This window comes from Ascaphus truei, chromosome 2 (assembly GCF_040206685.1).
Source record: "Ascaphus truei isolate aAscTru1 chromosome 2, aAscTru1.hap1, whole genome shotgun sequence".
Taxonomy (NCBI): Eukaryota; Metazoa; Chordata; class Amphibia; order Anura; family Ascaphidae; genus Ascaphus; species Ascaphus truei.
In genome coordinates, this window is record NC_134484.1 from 290,858,982 (window position 1) to 290,875,804 (window position 16,823).

General features: G+C 44.8%; 1 long non-coding RNA gene across 1 annotated transcript; it reads right to left on the bottom strand.

Moving 5' to 3' along the window:
* Positions 1 to 6,212: 6,212 nt before the first annotated feature.
* Positions 6,213 to 11,547, bottom strand: LOC142488669 (uncharacterized). The gene is made up of 2 exons (XR_012799570.1): positions 11,119 to 11,547; positions 6,213 to 7,058 (listed from the first exon to the last, which is right to left on the bottom strand). It is a non-coding gene; the product is annotated as an uncharacterized LOC142488669 (long non-coding RNA).
* Positions 11,548 to 16,823: the final 5,276 nt, after the last annotated feature.

Sequence of the window (16,823 nt, forward strand, 5' to 3'; positions counted from 1 at the left end):
CTTAACTCGGGTACTAACTTATACCCTCTACGAATGTCACCGGCCGTGCTTTTTAGAGAGAAGCACCAGTCAGCCTTGGGTCGCCCTGGATAGCAGGACTCCGCTTCCATGTATCTCGCTTCCCCTGGTGGAATCTCGGTCAATCCTTCCTCACAATTGAAGAGTTCCCCATGTTCTTTCTGAGCAGCGATCTTACAGCACTCTTCTTTGAGTACCGGATGGATCCGTAGCGAGGATAGGGTTGTTTTGCCAGTCTCCCTCAGATAAGTCCGGATCACCCCACGTACTGCTGCGGCACAGTTTATTCGAGCATTTGCCCGTTCTGTGCCGCAGCAGTAGCCTGGCGCGCGCCCGAGTGTGACGGGCGCACGCCGAAGCAGCGGAAGAGCGCCCTCCGATCGGGGCGCTCTCCCTACCGCTGCCGGGTCCGCCGGGTCCCCCGGAACCCCCTGCCGCTGTCCCGCGATCGCGGGACACCAGGGCTCCCTCGGGGAGCCCCTGGACACGCGTGCAGGGGGCGCACGCTCCCGATGACGCGTGACCGCGCGTCTATGACGCGCGGCACGCCGAGGGGCGGCCACTAGCAAGCCGGGAGATTTCCCGGCTTGCGGTACCGACCACACTTCAATAAAGTGTGTCGGTAGTGTACCACGTCAGTGTTGGTCCCCAAGATGATCGGGTATCCATGAATTTCCCGGGGCTCGGGACATGTCAGGGCCTCTACCTCCATGGTGTGGGTCTTGCCGGTGTTCAGTTGCGATATGGCCAACTGTACTGACACCACACCTTTGACAGGGTTGGTCTCGTTGCTCAATCCCCAAAGCTTCATCCTCTTGCCCGATCACATAGGCAGGTGGGTCAGGTGCTGGTCGTAGAATGGGCGGTAGATAATTGTCACCTGGGACCCAGTGTCCAGCAAGGCCGAGGAATATATGCCTTCCACAAGGACTCATACAATCGTGGATGACCCCAACCGACTGTAGGCGTTCGGTCAGGGTGCTTCCTCTGGGTTATCCGCTGGGATGCTTTCCACTGGTGGCAGGGGTGGAGTGTCAGTCGGTGGCACTGTGAGGGTCATGACCCTAGGATTGGGGATCTTGGGATTCGGACATTCCTGGGTGAAGTGTCCGCGTTGGCCACAGTTGAAGCAGATATCAGTGTGATCTTCTTCTGCACTGGAGGTAAGAGCTAATCTCCTGGGTGGAGGGGCGGTCTGTTGGTAGAGCTTTTGGCGGGTAGCTGCCTCAGACCTCTCCTTGGTGCTTTCCTGGAGTTGCATTGCTGTCCCCTTTTGAGAGGTGATTGTAGAGATGTGGTGAGTACACAGGGATAGGCAAGAGATGAAAAAAGTAAAATATATATGAGTGAAAGTAAATACAAATTAAATAATCAACCATACACACAGGGAAATAACAAAATGATAGACAGAAAGCTGATAGTAGCTAATAGCAGTTTTACTCACACGGGCATGTGTGTCACTCCTATCACTGTATCTTTAAATCACTCCTCCAAACGATTCCCATACAGTAGCATCTAGGATCAGTCTGGGGTAGTAATGGGTAACTGCAGATCCCTCTCATGGAGTGGTCCTTCTTTACACACTCCAAAATAGGGGCGACATCCACATGTATATGTGTTAAAAACGATACTTTATTATAAATAAAAGTAAGTATACAGAACTTACATGTGGGTTAACACATCCAGCCTCCGAAAACCTCTCTGTTAGCTCCTCTAGGATGCCCCCTGCTCCCGCGTCCAGTCGCAAGGCCTATGACAGAAGCTTTCCTCAGAGGCTTTCAGTGCTGAAAAACAGCACAACTCCACCGACACAGGACTACGCGTTTCGTGAGTGCTCTCACTTAATCAGGTCCTCTTGAGGGGTCACTGGACGCCTTGGGAGCCTAGAACCACAGGATGGCCTCCTTGTCCTGGATCTAGTCCATTAGGTCCTCAAAGTTGGGAGGATTTGTGGTAGAGATCGCGCAGCAAATCCGGGCCACAAGAGGGTGTGTGAGTGACGCCCCTCGCAAGAATTGTTGGGTTCTATAGTCATCTAGATAGGTCTTCCGAATGACCTTTTTGTTGATCAGAGTCCACAACATCATCTGTAGTCGACGTAGGAAATCTGATAAGTCTTCCCCCTCCTTCTGCTTGAGGGCATAGAACTGTACCAACAATGCACTTGGATCGTCCTTCAGTCCATAGACCTTGGTTAGGGCATGTATCAGGTCTTTGGCCTCAGCCTCTTCATGAGTCTCATAATACAGTCGTAAGAGGTCAGAAGCAGGTGGCTGCAGACATTCCACAATTCTCTGCCTCTTGACCGTATCCATGCACATCCACTTAGGCAGAATTTGAACCGCATGATTGCGCCATTCTTCAAAAGCCTCTTCCCCCTGCGGTGTGGGCCGCAGCCCAGAGAAGGCCTTCAACTTGCGGTAGGGTTGCACCGGGGCCAGCTTTTCTATCTTGTCAGTTAGTTGCTGCAGGGCTCCTACAAGTAACCGTGGGCCACCTGTACTGCGGGCACTGGGGTGGCTTGCTTCGGACTTCTAGCCTGGCTCTGGCTAGAGTTCTCTGGGGAGGAAGCAGGTGAGGACAACCGAGATTCGGTCACGCAGGTGAGGGCTCTAAGTGTTTCGGTTTGTGCGCGGCGGTTGGGGAATATGACTGGACTTCCCCCTGGTAAGGCTTCGAGGAGCAGTAGAAATTGGGGTGCAGTGTCTGTTTGGACATCCTCTTGGCAGTTAATTAACAATGTACTCCACTGATTGGATGCATCCCATTTGATATCTATGATATTGTGAACACTGTGACGACAGCAGGGACATTTTCCTTTCTGGTTGAATTTATCGTAAATTTAGATTGGGCACCCCAGGTCATGAATCTCAGTAGCACCTCCAAATGTAGCCTTTGTTCCCCCATACCTGGGAAGGAACTACCAATGTTGCTATTACCTGTCTGGCAACCAGGAGCCCTGAACTTCCGCCACTGGGAACCTGGGGTGATTCAGATTAGTCTCGGTGTAGCGCCGCCCACCTGCAAGTGATCTCAACGTGTTGGGATAAGCCCATTACAGGAACAATGCCAATAACACACACACTCAGGTATATAATCACAACTTTTACTGAGCATGCAACAAGCAGTACCCTGTACCACACAGTAGAATAGGCCCAACCCGATACCACCCCTGAGTGTCCCGAAAGTACCTAGGGTGCTTGGCATCTATACCCTGATGTCCGTTACCCCCAATGTCAGGGCTCGCCCAGAAGTGTAGGAGATAACGCTATCCCTTGAAGTGTTGGTGCACTTAGTTGGGTACCTTCCCGGGGCTCCAGCACCCGGGTAATGCCAATGAACAAAGGGATCCGTCAGATTCAACGTTGTCGTCGTCTGCGATGGCTTCCACCTCAGTGTGGGGTGAATTCCGGCAAGGATAATATCACCTGAGTCTCTTGCAATGGAGGTGATCTGGTCCCAGACCACAGGCCGTGCTCACTGTGCGGCGTCTTCATGGTATCCCTGACACTAGACAGTAAAATGGGGAAGTGTTCCTATCTAAGGGGGCCTTCCCTGAAGTAACCACAAGCTATGATGAGCTGGGGCCTAAGGGGGATATACTAGGCCTAGTCACAGAGCCACTGGCTCTCAGACAGTACCTGCCTGATCCAGCTCCCTCTCCCAACTGGCGTGGTCCCCTTGAGTGCGCCAAATGTATCTCTTGCCAGCCCGAGAACCCTGATGCCCTATTGGCTCTGTGCATGTGGTAGGCAGCCCCTGAGGCTGCTGGGTCTTGTTGATTCCCTGCGGAGCTTGAGTGTAATGGCCGCCGCTTGTATGCCTCTTGCGCATGCGTGACGTGTACCAAGATGGCCACCGTGTTAGTGAAATCCATTGCGCATGCGCGGAACGTACTGCGCATGCGTGGCTCTTTACAATATGGGGGTGCCCTCTCCAGAACACTGGCGACTCGTTCGCCCACTCCCCGCACCGCAGAGCACAACAGCCATCCCCTTCACACAGCCCGGAGGTAAGAGGGGGACCTGGCTACAAAAATATAACCTAATCCTGGATTAGTGCACTATATTTCATGCCCACGTGGTTGTACTCCTCTTCTACAAGTATATTTATAACCCTGCCAAAATGTTAAAATATGAAAATCAATGTTGAATAAAAATAATTTGTAATGTTCATAATTCAATTGTACTCATTACATTTTTCAAGTGTCCATCTTCAGATATGTTGGTGCTACAAACTGGTAAAATATACATAGACCCCCAAACATGCAATTTTTGCAGAATACATTTAGCAACTAAGCTGGCACCTTGAAGTGTTATTTGAATGAGACTCACTTTTTCAAAAGTGCACCCTGGGCGTTCTGTTTTTAGGGGATCTAAAATTAGCTGTCGACAAAGCTATCTAAAGTGAAACACGTAGTCGCTGAGGGTGTGTACTATTGGCTCCCATCTGTCCTCATGATACAGTCTGAATCCTCCTCTATCCAGGACCGGAAGCGTGTCACAACCGGAAGTGATGCAACAGAGATTCCTTACTGAGGCAGCGGTGAGAGCTTCTCATCAGAGACACCATTTGTTGTGCGCCTTGTGTGACGCTGTGTAGGTGTACATTCTATGTTTTTACATTTATAAAGTCATACCTTGTATCTGGATTGCATGAAGGTTGGCTTTATCGTTCTATTAATTCCTGCATTTCCACTGCCATCACCACGTCCACACCACACGAGATTGCCTTACATCCATCCAAGTCAGGATTGAATAGGACCCCCACCATCTACTGAGATATTTGCCACGGTTTTGGATATGTTTTGTTGATTCTGGAAGAATGCGAGTTCCCACTTCAGAGGTCCCTTATCACCACACCACCTTCACTTATAAGCAGTGGTTCACAAATCACCAAAAAATCTACTCGCCACACAAAAAAATCTACTCGCCACCTAGTACCAAACATGTGCTGCTTGGGCCAATATTTACTCGCAAGGGGGTTAAATCCACTCGCCCGGGGCGAGCAAATGTATAGGTTTGTCGAACACTGCTTATAAGAACTTATTGCACTATGATGTGTTTTTTCCTATATATATAACATGACACCTGCACTCCCCTACCTTTTGAAAACAGTTCTAGAAAGGCGAACTTCCTGGACTGTTCCCTAAAGGTTTTGAGCAGCATTTTATATACACTATTGTTGTCACAATATTTGCACAATTATTGTCCCTATATTCACTGATAGGGTTGAACACAATTTTATTTGTATCATCACAGAATATTCACTTGATTGCACATTCATTTTTGTATTCACTATATAGAAGAGCCCTTTACGTTCTCGTTTTTGTTGGTTTGGATGGATGTTCAAAATAAAACAGCTTGAACGTTATTAGTTATTTTTCATACAGATTTTCAGAACATTCTACATAAACACACAGGGCTCTTAGTATCAGTTTTCCGAATAAATCTTCCTCTTTATGCTTCAGCTGATTGGAATATGTAATGTGAGACTAGCCCTCACTTGCCTAAGGCTCCATTTACAGATGTAGTCTGACTCGCTGTCTCCAGAACCCAGGCACTGGGGACCATGCCTTCCGCGACATCGCTGCGGGGGTCCATGCTTCTGGATTGGACTCCCCACACTGATAATCCTCAGGTGCCGAGGCATCCAGTCATGCAGCTGCCCCCTTGTGCCGGACACACTAAAGTTTGCTACATCTTTATGTCTAACCTTTCCTGGAACTTAGATTTTAACCATTCGTATGTTATGAGCTAGACTCCATGTCGGTTTTTTATTTATTTTGTTTTTAATATTTTAACTGGTCACAATAATGTATTCCCTTTGACTCATGGTCCCCTAGCTGCCTGTGTAAGCTTATAAGTGGGTTGCCTTGTATGTGTGGCCCCTTATGAGAAATAGCTGCAAGACAGGGACTTCTGCAATATGTGGAAAAAGGTGGATATTTTGGGGCAAACAGGATTAACCTGTATTGCCTGCTAGCAAGGTATTAGAACTGGGTCTAGAAGGCTTGTATGCTAACGCAGGTTTTAGAACAAAACCAAGAAAAAACCAGGCGCTTACCTTGCGTTTCAGATAATAGTGCTTACAGTATGACAATATAGCCAATAAAATTGGCTCTCTTTTAGGTACTTAGAGACAACCCTTAGATAAAAAACAAAAGAACAGGGCGCACAACGCACATAGTGATGTAAAGTTTAAAAGGTGACTTTATGATTAAAAGTAAATAGTTCTGCGTACATCAAAGTGAAATAAACAAGCAGTTGGTTAATAGGTTTACCACACCAGGAGACAACCGGAGGCAACACTCTTCATTTGATCTCAGCAGGTGGTGGGTCAGCAAGCGTCTTGTCTGCTATTCACTCCACACTTGTGAAATCCAGAGTTCTCCGTCTCAGGGTGGCAGATGGGTCAATCCCAAGATGAAAGTCCCAGAGCACAAGGCTCAAAGCGGCATATACCAGCCTCAGTCAGTGTCCTCACGGCTTGCACGCCACTCGCTTGCCTCTACTCCTCGTGGGGCGCCCGGTGATGACGTCACAAGTCGACCATCGACTTCCGGGAGGCGTCCGCTGGAACGCACAGCGTGCGGGCCGTGCTGGATGCTCACAGCGACTTGGAGTACAATGCATGTAGTGGCAAATGTGGAATAAGCAAAAACTGACTGGCACTTACATAAGGGGGAAAATGCACAAAGTGTGTTCTGAACACACAGGGGTACAGAAATACGAGCAGAGACACCCTTCCAACGCGTTTCGTAACACTAGGTTACTTCTTCAGGGAATGTATGCAGATGGAGGGGGGTTGTACACATATATATACCCAGCATCCCCCAATCAAACATGTGGTGTCTAATTGCTGTATCGTCAATTAAAGGTGTAGCGTATTGCTCATTAAAACCTGCATATAGCTGTGTCTCATAAAAAACAGAACTGATTTATAACAAAATGCATTCAAGTACAAAAATACAGTATAACATTGCATATCAAAAATTAAAACATGAATGGTTAAAACTCGACGCATGAGAAATAGAATTTCTGAAAAAGAGAAGCCAAAGTTAGAGGCAAACAAATACATATACAGGGATGAGTGTAAACAGCATGACATATACAGGAGGCTAGAGTCTAATACAAAGACAAATGTCTATGTCCTCATTTAACCCCTTAGGGCTCAATGAGTTCATTTGATAAATCCAAAATGTCTCTTGATAGGAAAGACTTTTAATCCTATCACCTCCCCTTCTTGCTTTAGGGACCACTTTGATACCTTTAAATTGTAAGTTAGAAGGGTCTTTATTATGGTAAAGTGCAAAGTGACGGAATAGACTATGTTTCTCATAACCTATTTTGATATTTCTAATGTGCTCCTGTATCCGAGTTTTCAGGCATATTTTTGTGCGGCCTATATATTGCAGGCCGCATTCACAGTTGATCATATAGACCACATATGTAGAATTACAATTTATAAAAGAATCGATTTCGAAACTCTCACCGGTGGTGAATGATTTGAAGGTTTTTCTCTCTGAGTGAATATGTTTACATATAGAACACTTTCCACATTGATAATTCCCTGTTGGTTTATCACCAAGCCAAGTTTTAGTTAAAGGCTTCGCGTGGGTAAAGCCCACGTCACTGGGGGCTAGTGTGTTTTTAAGTTTTTTTGCCTTTCTATAAATAAACTTAGGAACATCTGGAATATGATCACTTAGTACTGGATCAGTGCATAAAATTGCCCAATGCCGTTGTATAATCCTTTCAATTTTTTTATTCATTGAATTATAGGTGGTAATAAAAGGCACTTCAATCAAATTACTCTGGTCATCAGTTTTTTCTTTGATTTTTGGGGTTAACATTGATTGCCTATCCATACGTCGAACTATATCAAGATCTCTAGTCAAACTCGCACTAGAATAACCTCTTTCAAGGAACTTATCAAAAAGCAATTTGGATTGTGTCTCAAAATCTTGTTCCTCACTACAGTTTCGTTTAATACGAATAAATTGGCCTTTGGGAATGTTGGTAATCCACGATTTTTTGTGGTTACTGCTTGCCATTAATAAATTGTTGGCATCGATTTCTTTAAAAAAGACCTTGGTGGAAACATTCCCATTGTCCAATGCTGTTAATTGTAAGTCTAAAAAGTTAATACTGAGTGGGTTAGACACAAGCGTAAAGACCAGATTCCTATCGTTGGCATTCGAGTAGGAGAGGAAAGAGCAGATGGATAAATCATCCCCCTCCCATACACATAGGATATCGTCGATGTAGCGACGCCAGATGATTATCTGTTTACTAAAGGGGTTGTTTCTCCAAATGCTCTGTTCCTTCCACTGACCCATGTACAGGTTTGCGAAGCTGGGTGCAAATCTCGTGCCCATTGCAGTTCCACAAACCTGTAAAAAGAACTCGGTTAAGAACAAAAAATAATTATGGGTCAGTATAAACTCAATAGATTTTAAAATGAATTCTGTATTGAGATGGTGCAAGGTAGTATCTGACTCCAGATAGAATTGTACTGCCTGTAGGCCTTTGTCGTGTGGAATGTGGGTGTATAGCGCCTACACATCACACGTAATCCATTTATATGTGCTCTTCCATTCAAAGTCCTGAAAGGCTAAGAGGACAGAAGATGTATCTTTTAGGTAGGATGGCAGTTGGTTAACATAAGACTGCAAAAAGAAGTCCACATACTGCGAATCTTTCGCAGTAAGGGAATCTATTCCCGAAATGATGGGACGTAATGTAATCACTAGTAGGGTCTTTACTAAGTACCCTATAGAAGGATGAATCATAAAGGAGGCGGTGGGCCCCCTGTTCGTAATCTTTACGGTTTTACTTAGTAAAGACCCAACTAGTGATTACATTATCCTCTTAAAGGAACTATTGGATGAAGCCTTTTCTAACACCGTTATTACGAAAGCTGAGTTTGACTTTTTGTTTAATGATTCTCCGAAAATACCAATTTTTTATCATTTGCCCAAAGTCCACAAGTCTATTTCCAACCCACCTGGTCGTCCCATCATTTCGGGAATAGATTCCCTTACTGCGAAAGATTCGCAGTATGTGGACTTCTTTTTGCAGTCTTATGTTAACCAACTGCCATCCTACCTAAAAGATACATCTTTTGTCCTCTTAGCCTTTCAGGACTTTGAATAGAAGAGCACATATAAATGGATTACGTGTGATGTGCAGGTGCTATACACCCACATTCCACACGACAAAGGCCTACAGGCAGTACAATTCTATCTGGAGTCAGATACTACCTTGCACCATCTCAATACAGAATTCATTTTAAAATCTATTGAGTTTATACTGACCCATAATTATTTTTTGTTCTTAACCGAGTTCTTTTTACAGGTTTGCGGAACTGCAATGGGCACGAGATTTGCACCCAGTTTCGCAAACCTGTACATGGGTCAGTGGGAGGAACAGAGCATTTGGAGTAACAACCCCTTTAGTAAACAGATAATCATCTGGCGTCGCTACATCGACGATATCCTATGTGTATGGGAGGGGGATGATTTATCCATCTGCCCTTTCCTCTCCTACTTGAATGCCAACGATAGGAATCTGGTCTTTACGCTTGTGTCTAACCCACTCAGTATTAACTTTTTAGACTTACAATTAACAGCATTGGACAATGGGAATGTTTCCACCAAGGTCTTTTTTAAAGAAATCGATGCCAACAATTTATTAATGGCAAGCAGTAACCACAAAAAATCGTGGATTACCAACATTCCCAAAGGCCAATTTATTCGTATTAAACGAAACTGTAGTGAGGAACAAGATTTTGAGACACAATCCAAATTGCTTTTTGATAAGTTCCTTGAAAGAGGTTATTCTAGTGCGAGTTTGACTAGAGATCTTGATATAGTTTGACGTATGGATAGGCAATCAATGTTAACCCCAAAAATCAAAGAAATAACTGATGACCAGAGTAATTTGATTGAAGTGCCTTTTATTACCACCTATAATTCAATGAATAAAAAAATTGAAAGGATTATACAACGGCATTGGGCAATTTTATGCACTGATCCAGTACTAAGTAATCATATTGCAGATGTTCCTAAGTTTATTTATAGAAGGGCAAAAAAACTTAAAAACACACTAGCCCCCAGTGACGTGGGCTTTACCCACGCGAAGCCTTTAACTAAAACTTGGCTTGGTGATAAACCAACAGGGAATTATCAATGTGGAAAGTGTTCTATATGTAAACCTATTCACCCAGAGAGAAAAACCTTCAAATCATTCACCACCGGTGAGAGTTTCGAAATCGATTCTTTTATAAATTGTAATTCTACATATGTGGTCTATATGATCAACTGTGAATGCGGCCTGCAATATATAGGCCGCACAAAAAGATGCCTGAAAACTCGGATACAGGAGCACATTAGAAATATCAAAATAGGTTATGAGAAACATAGTCTCTCCCGTCACTTTGCACTTTACCATAATAAAGACCCTTCTAACTTACAATTTAAAGGTATCAAAGTGGTCCCTAAAGCAAGAAGGGGAGGTGATAGGATTAAAACTCTTTCCTATCGGGGGCGTGGCTTGGAGCCTGATGGAGATGGCTGCTTTCATCTGAGGCTCCTCCAATACAGAAAACTAATCTGGAGCAATCCTTATCTAAATCTGACCAAAATAAACAAATTTCTATAACAGCAGATACTCCCTGAAGCAAAGATCAATTTAAGACCAAAAGTGACCACATTAATCATTACTTAACCCCTCCAAAATAAAAAGAAAATAAGAGTGGCTGAGGACCTGGCTGACGGGGTTGTGCTCCTCAAGGCCGCAGTGCACACGATTTGGAACTGATCTCTCTCTTCTTGTGCTTGGCCAGAGGGACAGCTGTGGGTACTACTTCTGGGTGGACATACCCAAGGCAACTAACTGAGTAAGTAAAACCAACACCCCTGCCCAAAACGGAGCTAATAGAGGGGTCACACTCACTCAGTTTGCTATTCACTGCAGCACTGGGCCATAATCACAACCACTAAATCAGCGCATGGACTCTCCTTGCTTCCCTGGCTTCCAGCAGCAGTGGATGCCGCGAGGATCCTTTCCCATCCCAATAAAAGCCTTTTAAACATACCTGAGGAGAGATGGGTTCGGGGCTGGGGACGGAGAGGAGCGGCCATCTTGCCACCGATATCGGCACCAAGAGAGGGGGGGTCACCATATCCGGGATCCCTGGGGGGCCCGCCGTCCAGAAGAATTCCCCAGGGGATCAAGGTATCCCCAGCTGGGTCACGGTGCGGCGTAATTTACTCCTGGTGGGGCAGGGGGACGCAGAGCAGCGGAGGTGGGGAGCGCCGAGCCGGCCCGGGGATAAAATGGATGCCGCTGCACAGTGAAGAGGGAGGAGCAGCCATCTTGACCAGCTCTCTGGCAGGGTCTCTGAGTTCACCCGAGGTGCACAGTCCCTTGAGTGGGAGATCGTCATGGTGCTGAGAAAGCACAGGAGAGGGCCCAGAGCAGTAGTGGGAGCGGAGAGGGGAGAAGCTCTGGGGAGGTGGAGAGGGAGAGGAGAGGGAGAGGTACCATGCGTTCCAGCTTGAAACGCAGCTGTGTCCCAGCCGGATCCAAGATGGCCGCCGCTGGCCAGAGTTAAAGGCACAAACACACACAAATATACTCAGTGTCTGACAATTGAAACAGAGCTTTGCATTGTTTCTACTAGCACACTCTCTCCCCAATACCTACCCACCTACCTACCTAAATAACACAAGGAGAATATTGGGCCCTGTGTAACCCTTATGGGGAAAAAAAAAAAAATCCTAAAAGGAAAAAAAATGTGAATGAACATGGTGCCTTAGGAATGAGGGGGCTCATGTCAATGTGAAAAAGGAAATACAGAATTTACATCACCCAAACAAAATCAGCTTCAATTCTACAGTATATATAAAAACGACCTGTAAACAACAAATATGCCACTCACCAAAACACAAAAAAAAACCCCGCGGGAGGCCGCCCTCTTCTTTAAAAAACCAAAGACAGGAACCAAAGATCAAGACGCGCCTCTCGCTGGCGAAGACGCAGAACCAGAACCCGACTCCGAAGAAGAGATAGATACTCCGCTTACTCGCAAAGAAATGTTGCGGTTTGTCCAAGACATCAAAAGTTCCTTCCGCTCCGAGATGCAGAGTTTCTGTCAGAGTGTCAGAGAGGAAATAGCATCTATAGGAGACCGTATCGTGGACTTGGAGGAGAAAGTGGACACCACCGCCTCTGCCCAGGAGATCCAAGCCCAAGAAATCCACGAGTTAAAAACGCAAGGTAAAAAAATTTCGAAAAATTGGAAGACACGGAAAACCGATCAAGACGCAATAATCTGCTTATCAGAGGAGTCCCGGAGGAAGTGGACAATGCTCAATTGGACGCATATCTCATCCAGCTCTTTGGGTCTTTGGTACCAGAAATGACGGAGGACAAACTCCAGATGGACAGAGCACATAGACTGCCTAGACTTAGAGGCCTGGACCCCAAAAAACCACGAGATGTGATTACACGTTTACACTACTTTCGTAGCAAGGAGGAGATACTGAGAGCCGCTAGATCGGTTCCAAGGATAGAACAAGACAACGTCCAGCTTCTCATTTTCCCAGATTTGGCTCAAACAACGTTGAACAAGCGTAAAATGTTTGCTCAGGTCACAAACACACTGAGAAATAGTAAAATACGCTACCGTTGGGGTTTTCCGTGCAAGATAATATTTACCTACCAAGAACAAACACATATATTTCTCACTCCAGAAGAAGGTGAAGAGAAATTGCGAGCAATGGGTCTCCTTGAGCCAGAGGACATGGAGGCCTCCCAGCGGGCCCAGCCCCCACCTATCAACAACGCCCAGCATGGGTAAAGACCCAGACTTCACGAAGAGAAAAGAACCAGCCCGCTTGAAATTTGGAGCTGATCATTTATTGAGTTTCTAGTTAATTTTACAGACTGGCGGAATGTTGTTCTGAACATAAGGCACAGCTGAACTTGTCGTTTACTCCAGATAAGCTTTTTTTCTTGAACAGGAGTGGAGACACCTGGCGTCAATTCACTAACTTGAACCACTCCCAATGACCAAGGCGCTCTGGTTATCAAGAATCTCCCGAAGATAACTTCCCATACTGTGAAAGGTTTTAGTTTTAAAATACAGGCTACCACGAGGGTTGCTTTGGAAATGTTTTATTCAAAATTGACTGTTTCTAAATGGACCGAAAGTCCCAAAGCACCTAGAAACTGATAGACAGCCTGATCTAAGTTGAATGTTTTGTGCAGTTGACACATGTTGGCCCGGGTTGGGGGTTTTCGGGCTCGGTCCTCGGGGGCTGTCAGCGGCCAGGCTTCTATGGGTGTCCCTGTTTTGGTGCGGGTGGCTCGGACGGTGGCTCTGTCTTTGACTGGGTCGCTGGATGGGCCGCCTGTGCTGGGGGGCGGCCCGCTGGTGGCTCTCGGGGCGTGGGTTTGGACACCCTGGGCCTAATTCGAAACTGTTTCCTGGGTAAAGGTATGTCCTGGTTTCAGGATATCTATGTTATTTATTCTTTGCACTGTTCCGTTTGTGTTTCCCCTCCCCTATAGACTAAATATAGATTTTGAGATGGCCGAGCACTGGATGCCAGTCTGATCTACTCAATGTGAGAAAACTAAGGAAAGATAAGGTGATGTAAATAGTTACGATGTTTCATTTCCCCCTCGTTTTTCTGTATCCTGATGTGTAAGACTACACACACAATCCGCCCCGTACTTACCGGGGTGTTGCTTTTGCGTTTAATTTCTTAAAATTTGGCCCCTCAAACAAAGGAGCACTGTGTCATTAAGCCGTTGGGCTGCAACCCTCCCCCCACAGGTTTGCGCATCCCGTGACTACGATACACTCGCTTCACGGGACCTGAGATGGTTGGTCCCCCCAAACATAGTTTGGAAACCGGGGTCCTCTTTTTACCCCACCCTACCCTGTCCACCCTCCCCCCACACCCAGTTCTACAAGCATTTGTTACTGCAGAAAGTGAATATGTGTATCTCTCAAGGTGTATGTTCACGATACAGACTGTTTACAATAGTTAAGATTCTGTTTCTTCTGCTATATATAGGTCATCACTCTGTTCACCTGTATCATAGACCTTTCAAGCATCACTATGCCAATTAATATAATTTCCCAAAACACCAAGGGCCTCAATACCCCCCGTAAGAGACGAATAGCCCTTTCAGAGGCCAAAAGACTAACAGGAGATATCATTTTGTTACAAGAAACGCATCTGAAAAAGGAGGATCAATCACTGCTGTACAGTAGCGACTACCCTCTAATCTATCACTCATCATCCCATACAAAAAAAATGGGGTGGCTACACTTTTCCACAAAAATCTAAATTTCAAAGTAGACAAAATTAAAAATGACCCTGCTGGGAGAATTTTAATTGTTACAGGATTACTAGACTCTACCCATGTGACAATAGCTAACATATATGCCCCTAATGAAAATCAAGAATCCTTTTTCCAGGAGCTCACAAATTTAATAAACTCTGTCCAGAAAGGTTTTCTAATTCTTGCAGGGGATTTAAACGCAATCATGGACCCAAATTTAGATACATTTCCCAGTCTCCCACCACCACAAAAGATAGTTCCCTCAACTCGTGGTCTCGTATCCATGACCAAGGATCTGATGGTGGTAGACTCCTGGAGATTAATGAACAACAAGGAAAAAGACTTCTCCTTCTTCTCTCACCCCCATAATAGCTATTCACGTATAGACTATATTTTAATTGACCAACAAATTAGCGATAACATTTCCTCAGCAATAATTGCCCCCTCTGCTTGGTCGGACCATTCTACAATTATAACTAAACTGGATGGCCTCACCACCAAAAACAAAACAAGGTTGTGGTCCCTAAATGAATCATTATTGTCGAACCCACAAAATCTCCAACAATTGGAAGAGGAACTGGTCCAATATTTTGATATAAATAACACTCCAGACGTTTCCCCTTTTACCCTATGGGAGGCCCATAAATCTGTGCTTAGAGGTAAGCTGATCGCTCTGGCTTCTCGGAAAAGGAAGGAAAAAGCGGAACACATTGTGACATTAACACAAAAGTTATCAGAACTAGAAAGTATCCATAAAGCAAATCCCTCCTGAAAAAACTATAGACAAATAATCTCAGTTAGAGGGCAATTAAATCTTTTGTTAGTGACAAACGCAGAGAGAGCTATACGATGGACCCAACAGAAATACTATGAAAAAAGCAATAAGGCAGATAAAATGCTAGCACGTAAGCTAAAACAAAAGCAGGTCAAAGCTAGGATCCATAATATTTATACTAAGAATGGAAAGATATCAAATAGCCCCAAAGTTATTAGTGACGCTTTTAAGGAATATTATACATCTCTTTACAATCTGCCTGGCCCAGTGGGAGAATCGGCTAAAAACAAAAAGCGAAAAAAATTCAAAACTTTCTAACTCAATGCCGGCTCCCCACGCTGGAACCAGAAGATATAATAAATCTTGAAAAACTATAGAACCCCCTGAAATCTTGGAGGCTATCAAATCTTTGAAAAATGGGAAGGCCCCTGGTCCGGATGGATTTTCAAATCTTTACTACAAAAAATTCTCCATAATACTCCTCCCACACTTAACCAAAGTATTTAATGAGATGCTTCTAGGCCTCCCCTCACCCAGAGATATGCTACGAGCAACCATAGTAGTAATCCCAAAAGATGGAAAAGACCCCATGATGTGCTCTAGCTATCGACCTATATCATTATTAAATACAGATCTAAAGTTATACGTGAAAATTTTGGCCACTAGATTAAACAATATTCTTCCAAGATTGATCCATCCGGACCAGGTTGGTTTTGTCTTGGACAGACAAGCACTTGACAACACAAGGAGGACGGTGAATTTAATACATGTAGCAAAGCAAACCTCACGCTCATCATTATTACTTTCACTAGACGCTGAAAAAGCTTTTGATCGGCTGGATTGGCAATTTATGAACGCCACACTCTCACAAATGGGTTTCACTCCCAAAATCTTAAACAGCATAAACACGTTATACTCTCTTCCAACAGCCATAGTAAAAATGAATAACTCCTTGTCTGACCCTTTCCCAATATGGAACGGAACCAGACAGGGGTGCCCACTGTCCCCCTTGTTGTTTACTTTGGCAATTGAACCACTAGCCTGCCAAATAAGAAGGAACCCCAATATCACGGGTATCAATGTTGGACAGAAGGAATTCAAGATAGCTCTCTATGCGGATGACATACTATTGACGCTCTCAAACCCTCTTATCTCCCTCCCCAACCTTTTCCAAGCTCTATCGGAGTTTGGCTCCCTCTCAGGATACAAAATTAACCCCTCTAAATCTATGGCTCTGAGCTTAAACCTTCCCAAGGATATGGTAAAGTTACTTCAACTTAATTTTGACTTCAAATGGAACCAGACCCACATTAAATATTTAGGGGTTCAAATAACAAATGACTACTCATCCCTATACAAAACAAACTTTAAACCTTTATTTGACCAAGTTGCAAAAGACTTGTCCACCTGGAATCCTTACATCATCTCTTGGTTTGGAAGGATCGCCACTATTAAAATGAACATCTTACCTAGAATCCTGTACCTCTTCCAAACTCTCCCAGTTAAGATATGTCAGAAGGACCTAAACAATATTCAAAATAAAATTCTGAAATTTGTATGGCAACATAGACGTCCTAGAGTCCGCAAAGATATCCTTTATAAATCTAAGCTAGAAGGAGGCTTAGCCCTCCCAAATCTACAAAAGTACTATAGAGCGGCACAACTAG